The following is a 14,388-nucleotide window of genomic DNA, read 5'->3' on the forward strand; positions in this document are numbered from 1 at the left end:
CAAACACGTTATTTCCTTTACATTATTTCATTTGTTTGAAGTGACGAAGTCTAAACAGCATGTAAATGTTAAAGTATACAGTCAAATTACGATTAAAAAGGAATAATTTACGTGAAAAGCGAAGTATATTCCCGTAATTTACGAATGGACGCAACCACAGTACCATCTGTCAGTTAAGCTAGCAACTACTTCCTGCTAATGTGCGAGCAGTACAGCGAGATTATGAAATGAGACAGAGATAAGAGTTGGAGCCTACAGGAAGGCGGAATTTGCACTGCTAGTTATATCATCAGCTGCATTTCCCGCGGCAGCCAATCGAGTGCGTGCTCTCATCGAAGCAAGAGCTCCACTGTTTTGTTCAGGTAAGACCCATACAGTATACAGAAACGTATTCTTACAAACAGATGATTCATTTTCTATTAGTTTTTTGCCCCGTATTGCACTTCAGAAAGAAGTATCAGTGTGCTGGTAGTACTTTTTCTAATTCTTCATTTATTTATTTATCGATAAAAATAATGACATCAAATTTTTAATTTTTTTTATATAATAAATGGAGAAGTTTCAGAAAGCAATTGTGATTGACCTACCTGATATACCTAAATCCAGACAACCAGATTTTTGTCAAAATTGTGCATGGTGGTGTATTGATGGAAATTGATATTATTGCTGTCCTGATAAACAAAGCGCACATAACAATCGTAAATACCGAGAAAAATATTTTATTGTTTAACTAACTACATTAATGAAGATTGATTGCAGTGGTGCAATTCTGTCTACATTTACTGCTTATGAAATGGATCATATAGAGGTATTTGAGGTATCTAACAAACATTACAAAGGTAAACCTTTACCAACGAAGTATTTCATTGCAAAGATAGCAAAGTTGGTGAAACATCTTCCACACAGGGACTCTGCTGTAAGCGACTGATCCTGTGATGATGTGGAAGAATGGAATACAGGACTTACACGATCAGGAACTTTGTAGTTTAACACAAATAACAGATATGGTGCCAAGGTAATCTGAAACAGGTTCTAGACTGTATAAAAAGAGGACACAAAAGGAATTCATGCGTTTGTAAAATATCTGCACAAACGATAAGTTGTGAGTGCAGAAAGTGGTGTCAATTATGCATAGACATACATGGATTTTTTTTTCTTTATTGTAATTTCATTCCCCAGCCCATATGGGGAGGGGAGGGCTGTCAGCGGCACAATCCGCCACTCTTCAGCTGAGAGACTATAGAGTGATTACAAAAGATGAAACAACCTGAAAGACAATGCACCACCTAATTTCCTCACAGAAGTTCGAGGTTTCCTCGAAAATTAATCGCCTCCCAGATAGGTGGATTGGCAGTGAAGAGCCAATTGAATGCCCACCTCGCTCTCCAGACTTGACACATGTCGATTTCGTTCTCTGAGCTTTCACTAAAGACCGTGTGTATGTTCCTTCCCTACCAAACAATTTAGCCGACTTGAAGAATCGAAAATATGGCACTGTTGCACAAGTTAAGCCACGAGTGTGGGAAGAAACTGATTACCGATGGAATAATTGCATCATCACAAACGGTAGTCACATCGAACCAAACTGACACTTGACACTTTATGTGAAACTTGAGGCTGATTGCTACAAAAGACGCGTCTACCGTTTCTGTAATTTATCTCAATTCATCCTGTATAGACAAGTAGCGACACGTACGAAAGTGTGAGGCGTTACAAAAATAAAATGGCGGGACTGGGAGTGAGAAGGTCAGACAGAACTTGTGTTCCGCCACCTTAGCTGGTTGCCCTTACGCCGTTTCCCCACAGCTGGTGCGCAGTTCTGAACCTCAACCTTTTGGATGTGCTTCTGATTCGCTTGATACTAAGTAGCTATAACACAGAAAAACTTTTCCCTTCACTCTCTTATTTTCTCTCTCTCTCTCTCTCTCTGATATTATATCTTTTCCCTGCTAAACAACTCTTCTTCCCAAATAAACTGTTGTATCTCCACAGCTAACCCGATCAATATCCACATCTTCGAGCTTAATCTAACATTGCCAGAATTTAACTACTTATCACAGAAATCCAGTGTGGCTCAACTAATTAACGCTCTGTTAGAGCGATGCCCCAATTCGCACTATAATTTAATCATATGGTAATATAGGCAGCAAATGATTGTATAAACTGAAAATTAACGCTATTGTGTCCGAGGCTAATGGTTCGTGAAGAATTCTGGTAACACCTGAATCTGCTTATTATTCGCATTTACACATTAAACCAATCCCAATTTTACAAAATTAGAGCACAGAAATGTTGGTACAGAAATTTCTATTAATCCAGTGAAGAATTACGTCCGGAATTCTCCCGAGAGATGGTGAATGTTGCTGAGACCGTATGCGGTTACTGTACAGAGGGTGGTCGTAGCGGAACTTTCGCTACTTGAACCATGAAAAACTAGGTACCGCAGGACAATGCCTCTTTGTGAAAGTATGTGTAAAGATATGCAGAAGAGAAACAACAAATAAACCAGTAAAAGAAACACAGTTTACTGTCAATATAAAAGGTTGAAATCTGATCACCTCGATAACCACACAGTTTGAAACGATCGGCCAATGATTCGGTTTTCTCCAAAGGTGTTACGGAGTAACCGAGATAGAGATACACTTTGTGATCAAAAGTATCCAGAAACCTGGGTGAAAAAGATTTACAAGTACGTGGCGCCCTCCATCGGTAATATTGGAATTCACTACGGTGTTGGCCCATCCTTAGCCTTGATGACAGCTTCCACTCTCGCAGGCGTACATTCAATCAGGTGCTGGAAGGTTTCTTGGGGAATGGCAACCCATTCTTCAAGGAATGCTGCTCTGAGGAGAGGTATCGACGTCGGTCGGTGAGACCAGACGAAGTCGGCGTTCCAAAACATCTTATAGGAATCAGGTGAGGACCCGGTGCAGGCCAGACCATTACAGGGATGTTACTGTCGTGTAACCACTCCGCCACAGGCCGTGCATTATGAACAGGTGCTCGATCGTATTGAAAGATTTAATCCCCATCCCCGAATTGCTCTTCAACAGCGGGAAGCAAGAAGGTGGTTAAAATATCAATGTAGGCCTGTGTTGTGATAGTGCCACGCAAAACAATAACGCGTGAGTATCACGACCACACCATAACACCACCGCCTCCGAATTTTACTGTTAGCACTACACACGCTGGCAGACGACGTTCACCGGGCGTTCACCATACCCACTCCATGTCATCGGACCGCCGCATTGTGTACCGTGATTCGTCACTCCACACAACATTTTTCCACTGTTTAATCGTCAATGTTTACGCTCCTTACACCAAGCGAGGCGACCTTTGGCATTTATCGCCGTGATGTGTGGTTTATGAGCAGCTCCTTGACCATGAAATCCAAGTTTTCTCACCTCCCGCCTAACTGCAGTGGATCCTTATTCGGTTTGGAATTACTGTGTGATGGTCTGGACAGATGTCTGACTATTATACGTTAGGACCCTATTCAAATGTCGGCAGTCTCTGTCAGTCAACAGACGAGGTCGGCCTGTACGCTTTTGTGCTATACGTGTCTCTTCACGTTTCCACTTATCACACCGGAAACAGTGGGCCTAGGGATGTTAGGAGTGAGGAGTGTGGAAATCTCGCTTACAGACGTATGACACAAGTGACACCCAATCACCCGACCATGTTCCAAGTCCGTGAGTTCCGTGGAGCGCCCCATTCTGCTCTTTCAGGAAGCCCAGTGACTCCTGAGGTCGCTGGTATGGAGTACCGGGCAGTAGGAGTCAGCACAATGCACCTGATATGGAAAACGTATGTTTTTGGGGGTGTCCGGATACTTTTGATCACATAGTGTACGTCACGAGCAGTGTGAGGTGGAGCTGCATCGTGCATTAGAACAGCTCAGTTCAAAGTACCTTTCTGCCACAGAGCAGGGATCACAATCGACGAAGCAGTTCTTTGCCGGCCCTAGGTGGTCGAGCGGTTCTAGGCGCTTCAAATGGTTCAAATGACTCTGAGCACTATGGGACTTACCGTCTGAGGTAATCAGTCCCCTAAACGTACAACTACTTAAACCTATCTAACCTAAAGACATCACACACATCCATGCCCTTCGCAGGATTCCAACCTGCGGCCGTAGCAGCAGCGCGGTTCCGGACTGAAGCGCCTAGAACCGGTCGGCTACAACGTAGGCGCTTCAGTCTGGAGCCGCGCGACCGCTACGGTCGCAGGTTCGAATCCGGCCTCGGGCATGGATGTGTGTGATGTCCTTAGGTTAGTTAGGTTTAAGTAGTTCTAAGTTCTGGGGCACTGATGACCTCAATTGTTTAGTCCCATAGTGCTCTGAGCCATTTGAACCACTTTTGAAGAGTTCTTCAAAGAAAAATGGACAAATCATCAACTGTTACGTGAAGCCATAGAACATAATGACGAGTTCACAGTACAGGGGAACTCCATCAACATTGATTGAAGTTTTTAGTGATACCATTTGACAATTGTTCGCAGCACTTTTCAAATGGTGCACTATGAACATGTTCAGCTGTTCAGCTGCCGTCACACGGCCTGTGCCACGGTTCAGCCCCCCCCCCCCCCCTTTCCCCGCCGTATATCTCAGGGAGAGAAAAATATAACACAGTCGGATGTTACTCTGTTAAGAAAATGACATTTAAGTCGATATTAAGCAGGTTTGTAACAGAGTCAGGAATGGAACTCTTTATGGCTGCTTAAAAATCACCATTCGTATTCCAAAACATTCGAAATATTCCGTACCCCTACGACTGCTGACCCCCTCCCCCCTTCTCCCTACAAATTATCGTATGGGCGCTCTTGCGCTTGAGATCGTATTAGCCCGGATCAGACGATGTTTACAGCGCTCGGTTGTTATTGTCACGCGTCCGGGACTATCCATGAATTTAAAGGTGCTGACGTCACAGGCTGCGGTGGAGCGTGACATTAAGTCTCACTCCAGATCGTCGTCCGATGAAAAACAAGTTTTAAACAGCACACAACAAAACTCCAACACGAAATTACTCGTCTTAGCAGGAGACAGTATGTTAATGGCAACAGTACACGCTACACGCAGTATTAGATTCGTTTGTTTGCTTGTATGCACATTGAAAGGTGGCTACACTGAGTCACAGCGCCAGAGATTGCGCCAAAGAGTTTTATTCCGCCGCCTCCACTGGCAGTGCTTGTTCAGAAGTTGCTGTGCGAAGTAGTAGTTCTGAAGTTGCCGTCACTAGTTGTGAGCATGTCGTGTGCAGTTGTTCTGATGGGCTAGACAGCCGATGCTGTTCGAATGGGGATGTTGTAATGATCAGAGTGTATTTTCATCAGTATATATGAAGGTAAAAAAAACATTTTTTTTTAATTTCAAGTTTCCTAACTAACAATGTCTCTTGGTCACAGGTTCAGTCAACAAAGCATCTGGCTTGTGCTTATGTATTAGAGTGTAATTCTGGTTTCTATGTGCAATTATAGTATTTCTGTTTTTCTTTAATCACTTCAGTGTAAATGGTCCTTAAAATACCTTGTCTTATTGAGGAAGTACCGTGCCACATGTGTACGTTGAATCACACTTCCACTCACAGAACAGTTACACTTGTGCTTTGTTCTTTCGTAGTTTTTGTTTCGTAGCTTTTATAGTTGCTGGGGACTTAATTATTTAATTGTGTTAACACATCCCCATTCGAACAGCATCGGCTGTCTAGCCCATCAGAACAACTGCACACGACATGCTCACGACTAGTCACGGCAACTTCAGAACTACTACTTCCCACAGCAACTTCTGAACAAGCACTGCCAGTGGAGGCAACGCCACCTAGGAACAAGGCCTCACAGCGCGACTAGTGACGTCACGACTAGGGGTCTGAAATACCGAGCGGCTTGTTAGGCTCTGCGCCACGTATATGAAAACATTAAACAGTTTCCTGGTAGACTACTCATAGTGTTTTATACACAAATCTGTAAACAAACGCTAATCCTTCTCACTGGAGAATAAAATAGTTCAAATTTCGTAAACTATAGCTCCAAAGGTGAAAATACTTTTTCGTAATTTCCGTCACTCGCGTTTTGAAAATGCGAATTTCTAATTCCATAACTCTGACAGCACTATTTTCACAGTGTAAGTCACCTTGCATAATTTAATTGAAAATGAGGTACCGTAATTGGAAAGGCTGACAATGAATCGAAGCAGGTACTCAGGGACTTGTATCTATGTCAAATTCTAGTTTCGTATGATAGATACCTCATTTGGCAGTCATCTACAGTTTTATACTTAAGAAAACATTACCGTACAGAAACTTGTGCAAACTTCACTGAACCTTCTACATACTACTTAGTTTAAGAGATCTGCCAGTAGAAGACTAGGTAGTGTTAAGTTATTAGGTATTATAAATTGACATGGGAACCACACATTAGAATTATTACAAACTCTGACAAACTTGCCCACTGTAAGCCATTGTTTATCAGCTTGAAAACATTAACTGTTATAAACTTGCACATTTACACTGTTCTACTGTATACAAAGACTAACTTAGCAGAATACCAGCTTAGGCAGGATTTACACTCTCATGGAACTGGGGTTTAACTGAAGAATGGGACACCACCCATCAGCTACATGTAATGACACATCTTAAGAACCTGTTATTACTTTTTATTGTACAAACTGATCCATTTATATTCATCCATTCACATACTGATCCCCATCTTTTAATTAAAATACTTGTCATTTGATATACTGATCATTGGCAATGGGTATTACAGCGTTGTAAAAATTTAAAATGTCATCTATAGTGCCATTTGTGAAAGCAGATGAGTGGTATCCCAATCTTCAGTAATGCCAGAACTAGAAATAGTAGGCATCTTCACATACCTTACTGCAGATTATCTAAATCATAGAACAGCAATGTAGTGAGTATGAAGCTGTTTAACAAACTGCCTCTAGAATGGGTAGAAGCTTTATTTGATTTATTCAACCACAAGTAGTACAGTTGGTTATCGGTAAATCCTCCCTACTCACTTGAATGTATGAGTGTAAATATCACAGTGATAACTGCTCAGTGAGTGTACCATAATTTCCTTAATGATTTCAATTTAAGATGTACTACACAAATCGTTTTAGCTTGAATATTTTACTTTATGGAAAATCTGTTGTAACATTGTTTTTTAATTTGTGTAAAGTAATTTTTGTATACATGCTGTATACTTTTTAAACATTTGTAATTTGACTGTCTATTGCTGCAATAGCTAAATGACAATTAAATTCTTTTACTATTCACTATTTAATGTTGTCCCAGAGGAAAAAAAGCACTGCTATTCCAAACTCCAAAAACTTTATCAATTTCTCTCAAATGAAGAATGGCTTAAGTTATGTATTGTCCTCCCCCCCTCCTCCCCGAAATATTGGTTGTATTGACAGACTGGACCTGTTCTGCAGATTAATTTTTACTTATGATGATGGCAGACTAGCATGCTAATACTAGCAATGAATTGTTCTCCTTGTGAGAATAATTAATTTACTGACTGGACAAAAATATATAGAAAAACTTGTCAACCACAGAGCAGGAGCAGCATTAATTATATATTTACTGATGAACAGAAAAGACTATTCCCCTAATTCTCTGAGATTGGGGTTTCACAGAGAATTTGTGGTAACAAAGTAATCTGTAGCAAAGCCTCATGTTTACGGCTGCACCATATCGAAGAGAGCAGAATACATAACATTTACCAACAAGATGTATGGGATACAGTGCATGAAATAAAAACAGAAAATAGAAATAAACATTTATTTCACATCATCTTCCCAAGCCCCCAAACAGTATAATTTAACATTTTTTCAATCTTTTGTACACAGTTACATTTTTAACAGTAGTTTCATCATTTCTCCTCTTGGTGTAATTGTTTAGCAAAACATTTGCACAGCAAAACAGTATGCAATTCATGACTGAATCAATTGGGTGTTTATTTTTACAGTGAAACCCATAAAAAAGATTGCTGGGAATATTGTGGGATGCTACCTTCACAAGTACATTTCTCTGATTTGCCTGTTCTAAAAATAAAATTTCCTGGTCTTTCAGAATTTTCTGTAGAGTTAAATAGACATATGTCACACACACTACTACATCATCTGCAGGATATGTCAACCCTCCTCTGTCTTTTACCATAATCAAATCATCACCACTCTGCTTCATTTCATCTGTAGTAAGGAATACCTTACAATATTCACAATGGTTTTTTTTAATAGCTTGGTTTGAGCAGTAACCTGCTATGTAATGCAACAGTGGCCAAGTTTTCTCATCTATTCCATCAACATCATTTTCATCTACTGCTACATTTAAAAATTCTGGTATTGATGTTTCTTTTAATCCCTGAATTTCAGTATGAATAGAAAAAACATCAGTGGTCTTAATAACAACATCCCCAACTACTTTCGACCGAAGCACAAGGGAAAACATAGACTGTGCCCTTAGTTTTTGTTCAGTTTCAAAAACTTGTCTTAGAGAAACATGATAATTTCCCCCACATAGCTGGCGGTATTTGCTGAACCTGTCTTCTAAACTGTCTGTCTGTACTTTTCCTAACAGCAAATATGATCTGTTTTTCTCAGAAAGCCAGTAGTCACTGAAGTCTATCAAAGCAGCAGTTGTGTGTTTCAAAGCGTTATGTGTCTCCCGAGTAAGTTTTCTTTCATCACTACACTCTTCCCAAGAACATAACCATGAGATGAAGCACTGTAAGAATTCTTGTATGTGACGGGATTTACTAGTCACAGGTTCTTGGAAAATATTTCTTAACCTCTGTCCCTTGAGTAATGTTTTCACATTTACAATATCCCACCAACTATTTATTATTTTTATGAATGTTGCAGTACTTTCCCAGTTGCTAATTGCTTTCTTTGAACCAAATGTGTCCAAAGCAACAACTGTCGTATCACTGAAAATACGTAACACTAACTTGACATTTTGGCGCTCAATTGAGTTAGGAAATAGAGACTTCAAGGTTAAGGAACTGCCATATTGCAATAGTTCATCTTTTTCTATCAAGTGCAATTCTTTCAGTGCTCCAACAGAAGACAAACCTCCCTTCAAACTGTCACTGAAGTCAGGAAAACACAAGATCTGCTCCTTTTGGTTAAACCAGTTATTGCGGATACATTTCAAAATATGGACAGTGTCCACAAAATAATACAATGGGCGATTTGGAGAAGACTGTACAGGGTGATCATACTTTATTTTCACATCTGGAGGAGTAGAAAACTTAGACATTGCTTTCTTATTAATTGCATTATTGTCTGCTACTATACCAACCACCTCAAATCCAATTGCTTCTAATTTAACAATGACTGCTTTAATGTAAGAGAACAGAACATCACCCTGAATAGTATGAACTGGCAGAACAGATACCACATCCTTGCAAGGTGATTCCATAGGCGCTGGTTACACACAAAAATTTTTCAGTGTTAAAGGCACATCCTACAACATTTCCAGCTTTGTAATCAAGCTGAGACTTTAGATGAATTTCATCCATCAACAGGAGCACAGTTTTATCATCTGAGGATAAAGTACCTACTTTATTTGTGATGTAGCTCATAAACTGATGACCCTGTTGCTCAATGACAGGATTTGTTGAGAGTTTACTACAAAGCCTTGAAAGGGTGTTAGGACTAGGCATAGAAAAACTGTCAGTGTTACTCAAAAATTTGTAAGCATGTGGGCTTATAGAATGTACTAATGACCACATTATCATAGAGTTAGTATCATACCTAAATTGAGTTGAACTTCTGCACTTCAAAAATGAAATCTGTTCCTTCAAAAATGTAATTTTACTTTCGTTTCCTGGTAACTTTTCTAAAAAATTTTGCAATAACTGGTCAATTAAAGACAAAATGTTATCTACAGGAGCCTCAGAACTATTATACAGAAGATAAATGTTCTTAAGAACATCACTTACCACCTGTATGTTGTTTACTTTCATGGGAAATTTCATGTTTCCAATACATTTCACTTCAATATCATTATTGAAGACACTGAGTAATAAACCACTGCTTATAACTACGTGGCAAAAAATTCTTGGGTAAGGATTATGCTTTAGTAACATTAGGCTCACACTGTCAGATTTGTTTACCACTACCCAGTCACTGTGCTTTTCACATTCACTCAACTTTGTTTTCATTTGTTCTAAACTATGAACGATATCGCATCAATCATTTTCGCATGTGTGTCCACACTTTCTTGGATAGCAATTTGAAGAGCACGATTTTCTAAACGCCCCCTACGAATTTCTGGATCCTCTCGTACTGCAATTTGATGACTCGACAAGTAAGATGGACATCCAGGCAACTTCGATGGGATTGCATCTGAAAAATTAATAACGAAGTATGAAACCGATCTCACAGCATATAAGTGAAATAAAGATAGTTCTTATGCCACTGTACTTTACTAAGAGCGTGTTTCGTAACTCACCTTTTCTCAAGCGTCGACGATCCAACGGTGCTGTCAAGAGTATACCAGTTTTCGGGTCATACATGCTGGTACTGTTTAAAATATCGTCCTTGTTGAAATGCGGTTCACATATCTAAAAACAAGCATACAGTTCTCTTTAAAACATATAACGAAAATTAATGAGGTATGAGATTATAAATACGTTCTTCTGTTTACTGTATGTTGTTTAGCTGTACTACATTTCAAGTAACTACGACACACTAACCAAACAAATACACTGATACTTACAACAGAGTGCTTACTCGGTGTCCAGTCTTGTCTGTGAACAGCCGATAACCATTTTCGTCTTAAATTCTCGTCAGATGGAAAACAAAATACACTGACTTTAGGTCCATTATCGTAATTGCCCCTGCAATTCAGCATACAACACCTTCGGGGCATCGTAACTGAGTATAGATCAAATAACCACTCGGCACTCACGAACAGCACAAAGTACAATATGGAAACGCTACGAATCACGTGTGTCGGTAGTCGGTACCTAGCTTCTCAGACCCCTACCCGTGACGTCACAGGCTCCTTAGACTCACGATGTGAGGCCTTGTTCCTAGGTGGCGTTGGTGGAGGCGGCGAAATAAAACTCTTTGGCGCAATCTCTGGCGCTGTGACTCAGTGTAGCCACCTTTCAACATTTATCATTTCATTTCGTGCTATGCCCTTCGCACTCAGTTGTCAAATTCGAATGCACACATTTTATTGATTACTTGTATACTAATTTCATTCACGAGCCACGATCCGTGTGCACGGTGTCCATAAATGAAGTTTCAGTTTCAAAACGCTGTAGCAAGAGAACCATTCCTCTGAATGACGTCAAATTGCAACAGCATGTTACTGACGTAGGAGGGAACATCGTGGAACAAAAAAATATAAATAAATAAAAAATAAAAAATCAACGAAAATTTGGCCAGCGGATGGCGCTGTGCTGATCAACAGACGCGGAGCGCGCGGCTGTTACACAGTCCGTCCGAGACTCTCTCCATGAACGACAGCGTGCTGTTAATGAAGTTCTGTTACAGTAACGGTGACTGTGCTCCATTGGCCCCGTAGATGTTCTGGGCACTCAAGGATGTGAACGAACGCACTGACGTCTGGTAAGAGCCTGGAGAAAATTTTCACAAGATTCGAAGAGATACATTCTTTTGAACTGCAATGCGGCAGAGGCCAAGCAGTTGATTCGACGTCTGTCGATGTGGCCACAGCACTATTGGAGGGGTCGCATGGTTGTATACAAACATGTAGTGCACGGGGAATTGCCCGAACGTTGAACACGCCTGTGAGCATGGTGCCAAATATCCTACAGTGCTATCCACACGCAATCACCCATGTTCAAGAGTCTCTTCCTGTTGATCTGCCACCAAGACAGACGTTCGCTCTGGAATTTCTCCCACGGAAGGGGACAACGAATGGCTACGGAACATTCTGTGTACAAATTAAGCAAATAGCCCCAGGACAGTTAAAAGCCGACGTCATTTTGCTTTTTGTGGTTTTTCGCCCAATTAAAAACTGATGTCTTTTCTGTTTTATGCAGTCTTTGGCTTAGGACAACTGAAACCCGTTTTTTCCCAAAAAAATGGTTCAAATGGCTCTGAGCACTATGGGACTCAACTGCTGAGGTCATTAGTCCCCTAGAACTTAGAACTAGTTAAACCTAACTAACCTAAGGACATCACAAACATCCATGCCCGAGGCAGGATTCGAACCTGCGACCGTAGCGGTCTTGCGGTTCCAGACTTCAGCGCCTTTAACCGCACGGCCACTTCGGCCGGCGTTTTTTCCCATCCGATGTGCCATGACGGATGGGCTTACCTAATTAATAGTGCCGGAACTGTGGGCTTCCGAATCCGTGCACTCATGCACATTGAACAGTGCAGATGGTATAATATGCAGCTCAGATCATCAGCCATCATATAGCGATTCATCTGTCATTTATATAGCCAACCCCATTTACTTTAAGACACCTACTCCGCCATCTGTTGGCAAAATTTTCCTCAATAATTTTTTTTTTTTTTCATGACGTTTCTCCCTACGTCAATAATATGCTGTTCAATCTGACATCATACTGAGCAGTGGTTCTACTTCTTTTTCGTTTTGAAACTGGAACTTAAATTATGGACACCGTATATACAGGGTGTAAGTTTTAAGTTTACAAACCAGAATAACTCGAAAAATAAGCTTCACACGAAAAAATGTGTAGAATCCAAAGTTGATTACTTTCGAGAGGGACATCTTCTGGTGCTAAAATTAGCCCACCACCCCAGCCCCTTGGGGGTGGCGCGAGAGGCAACTTTAAAATTTCAACTGGGAACCCCCATTTTTTATTGTAGAATCAGATTCTACATAAAAAAACTACGTACATTTTGTCTTAAACATTTGTTTGGATTCTTGGTAGCTGGCGCTGTAATTCAAGAGAATCCATGTTCTCATTTTTGCTTGGAAAATGGTTACGAATAGATAAAAGATACTTATTTAGTTCATAAATTCTGATTCGCTAAAAGAGACGAATTAGAGTTTTACTAATGTTGACCGGAATATTAATTTTTTCCGCAGATTCGGGTAAGTTTAGTTTGTTCCGTGGTCATGAGGCCACACAGCTTTTATCAAACAAATGGGTAGAGAGGGAGCGGGTTACTTTTAGCACCAGCAGATGTCCCCCTCTAAAACAATCAACTTTGGATTCTACACATTTTTTCGTGAGAAGCATGTTTTTCGAGTTATTCTGGTTTGTCAACTTAAAATTCACACCCTGTATACAGAGGATAACAGTCGCGTGTCGGCGCAACGCTAGTGATTTTGTGTTACCGAATACTTTCTTTAGGATCCAATGAGAAAGATTGCATAGAGGAGAACAGTTGCGTCTCTAAAACTCGTGGTTTTTAATGTATTACGCAAAAAGTAAATTCTTTACTGGTACCTATGTAAAAAGACAGACGTGCTTGTCGTTCATTTATATAAAACAATTTTTTGAGATACATGTGATGACTCGATGTTTCCATCATATGTTACAGCTGCTTCTTGTAACTGGCTCTCCACGTTGTGCCAGCCGATAAGACAGATGTATATGTCGATGTCGTAATGCTGTCGTCCCAGTGAGAACCAGTTAGGTCGCTTCATCTGCTTTTCCATCAATCCTGACACTTCTACAACATATCGTGAGTCACATCACGTATCATGCGTCATATTGCCTCGGTGGGAACTGCACCTAACGTTTGATGTTAAATGTTTCTTCACACATCTCCCACTCACTCATAGTGGAGAACATTTGCGTCTTTAAAAATCGTGGTGGTGAGTGTCCGGATATTCTGCATTGCTACTGGAGCACAGTTATCGTTCCTCTAAGAGAAGTTTGCTAGCAGCATGTGATCGTTCATGGAGAAAGTTTCGGATGCAAACTGAGAAAAAGCTGTGTGTGGTCCCCATCTGTTCGTAAACACAGCGCTATCTACTTGCCAAATTTTTGTTTAATTTTTTTTCTTTGGCTCTTGATGTTTTCCTCCCACATCAATAATATGCTACTTGACATCTCTAATGCCTTCAGATGACCGAGCGAGGTGGTGCAGTGGTTAGCACACTGGACTCGCATTCGGGAGGACGACGGTTCAATCCCGTCTCCGGCCATCCTGATTTAGGTTTTCCGTGATTTCCCTAAATCGTTTCAGGCAAATGCCGGGATGGTTCCTTTGAAAGGGCACGGCCGATTTCCATCCCAATCCATCCCTAACCCGAGCTTGCGCTCCGTCTCTAATGACCTCGTTGTCGACGGGAAGTTAAACACTAACCACCACCACCACCTTCAGATGATGTTGTCCATTAACAAATTATAGAATATCTTCTTTTCTTGTTCAGGAGTATTTACCAGAGAAACATTTCCGTCCATTCCATTTTCGCAGGCATCTAT

At 40.7% G+C, this 14,388-nt stretch overlaps 1 long non-coding RNA gene and 1 other non-coding gene across 2 annotated transcripts; one reads left to right on the forward strand and one right to left on the reverse strand.

The window, feature by feature from the left end:
- Positions 1 to 10,198: 10,198 nt before the first annotated feature.
- On the reverse strand, positions 10,199 to 10,805 carry LOC126425209 (uncharacterized). The gene is made up of 3 exons (XR_007576270.1): positions 10,725 to 10,805; positions 10,458 to 10,569; positions 10,199 to 10,351 (listed from the first exon to the last, which is right to left on the reverse strand). It is a non-coding gene; the product is annotated as an uncharacterized LOC126425209 (long non-coding RNA).
- A 3,230-nt stretch (positions 10,806 to 14,035) lies between these two features.
- Positions 14,036 to 14,108, forward strand: Trnaa-cgc (transfer RNA alanine (anticodon CGC)). The gene has a single exon. It is a non-coding gene; the product is annotated as a tRNA-Ala (tRNA).
- The last annotated feature ends 280 nt before the right edge of the window (positions 14,109 to 14,388 follow it).

The sequence above is a fragment of the Schistocerca serialis genome, chromosome 10, assembly GCF_023864345.2.
Source record: "Schistocerca serialis cubense isolate TAMUIC-IGC-003099 chromosome 10, iqSchSeri2.2, whole genome shotgun sequence".
Lineage (NCBI taxonomy): Eukaryota > Metazoa > Arthropoda > Insecta > Orthoptera > Acrididae > Schistocerca > Schistocerca serialis.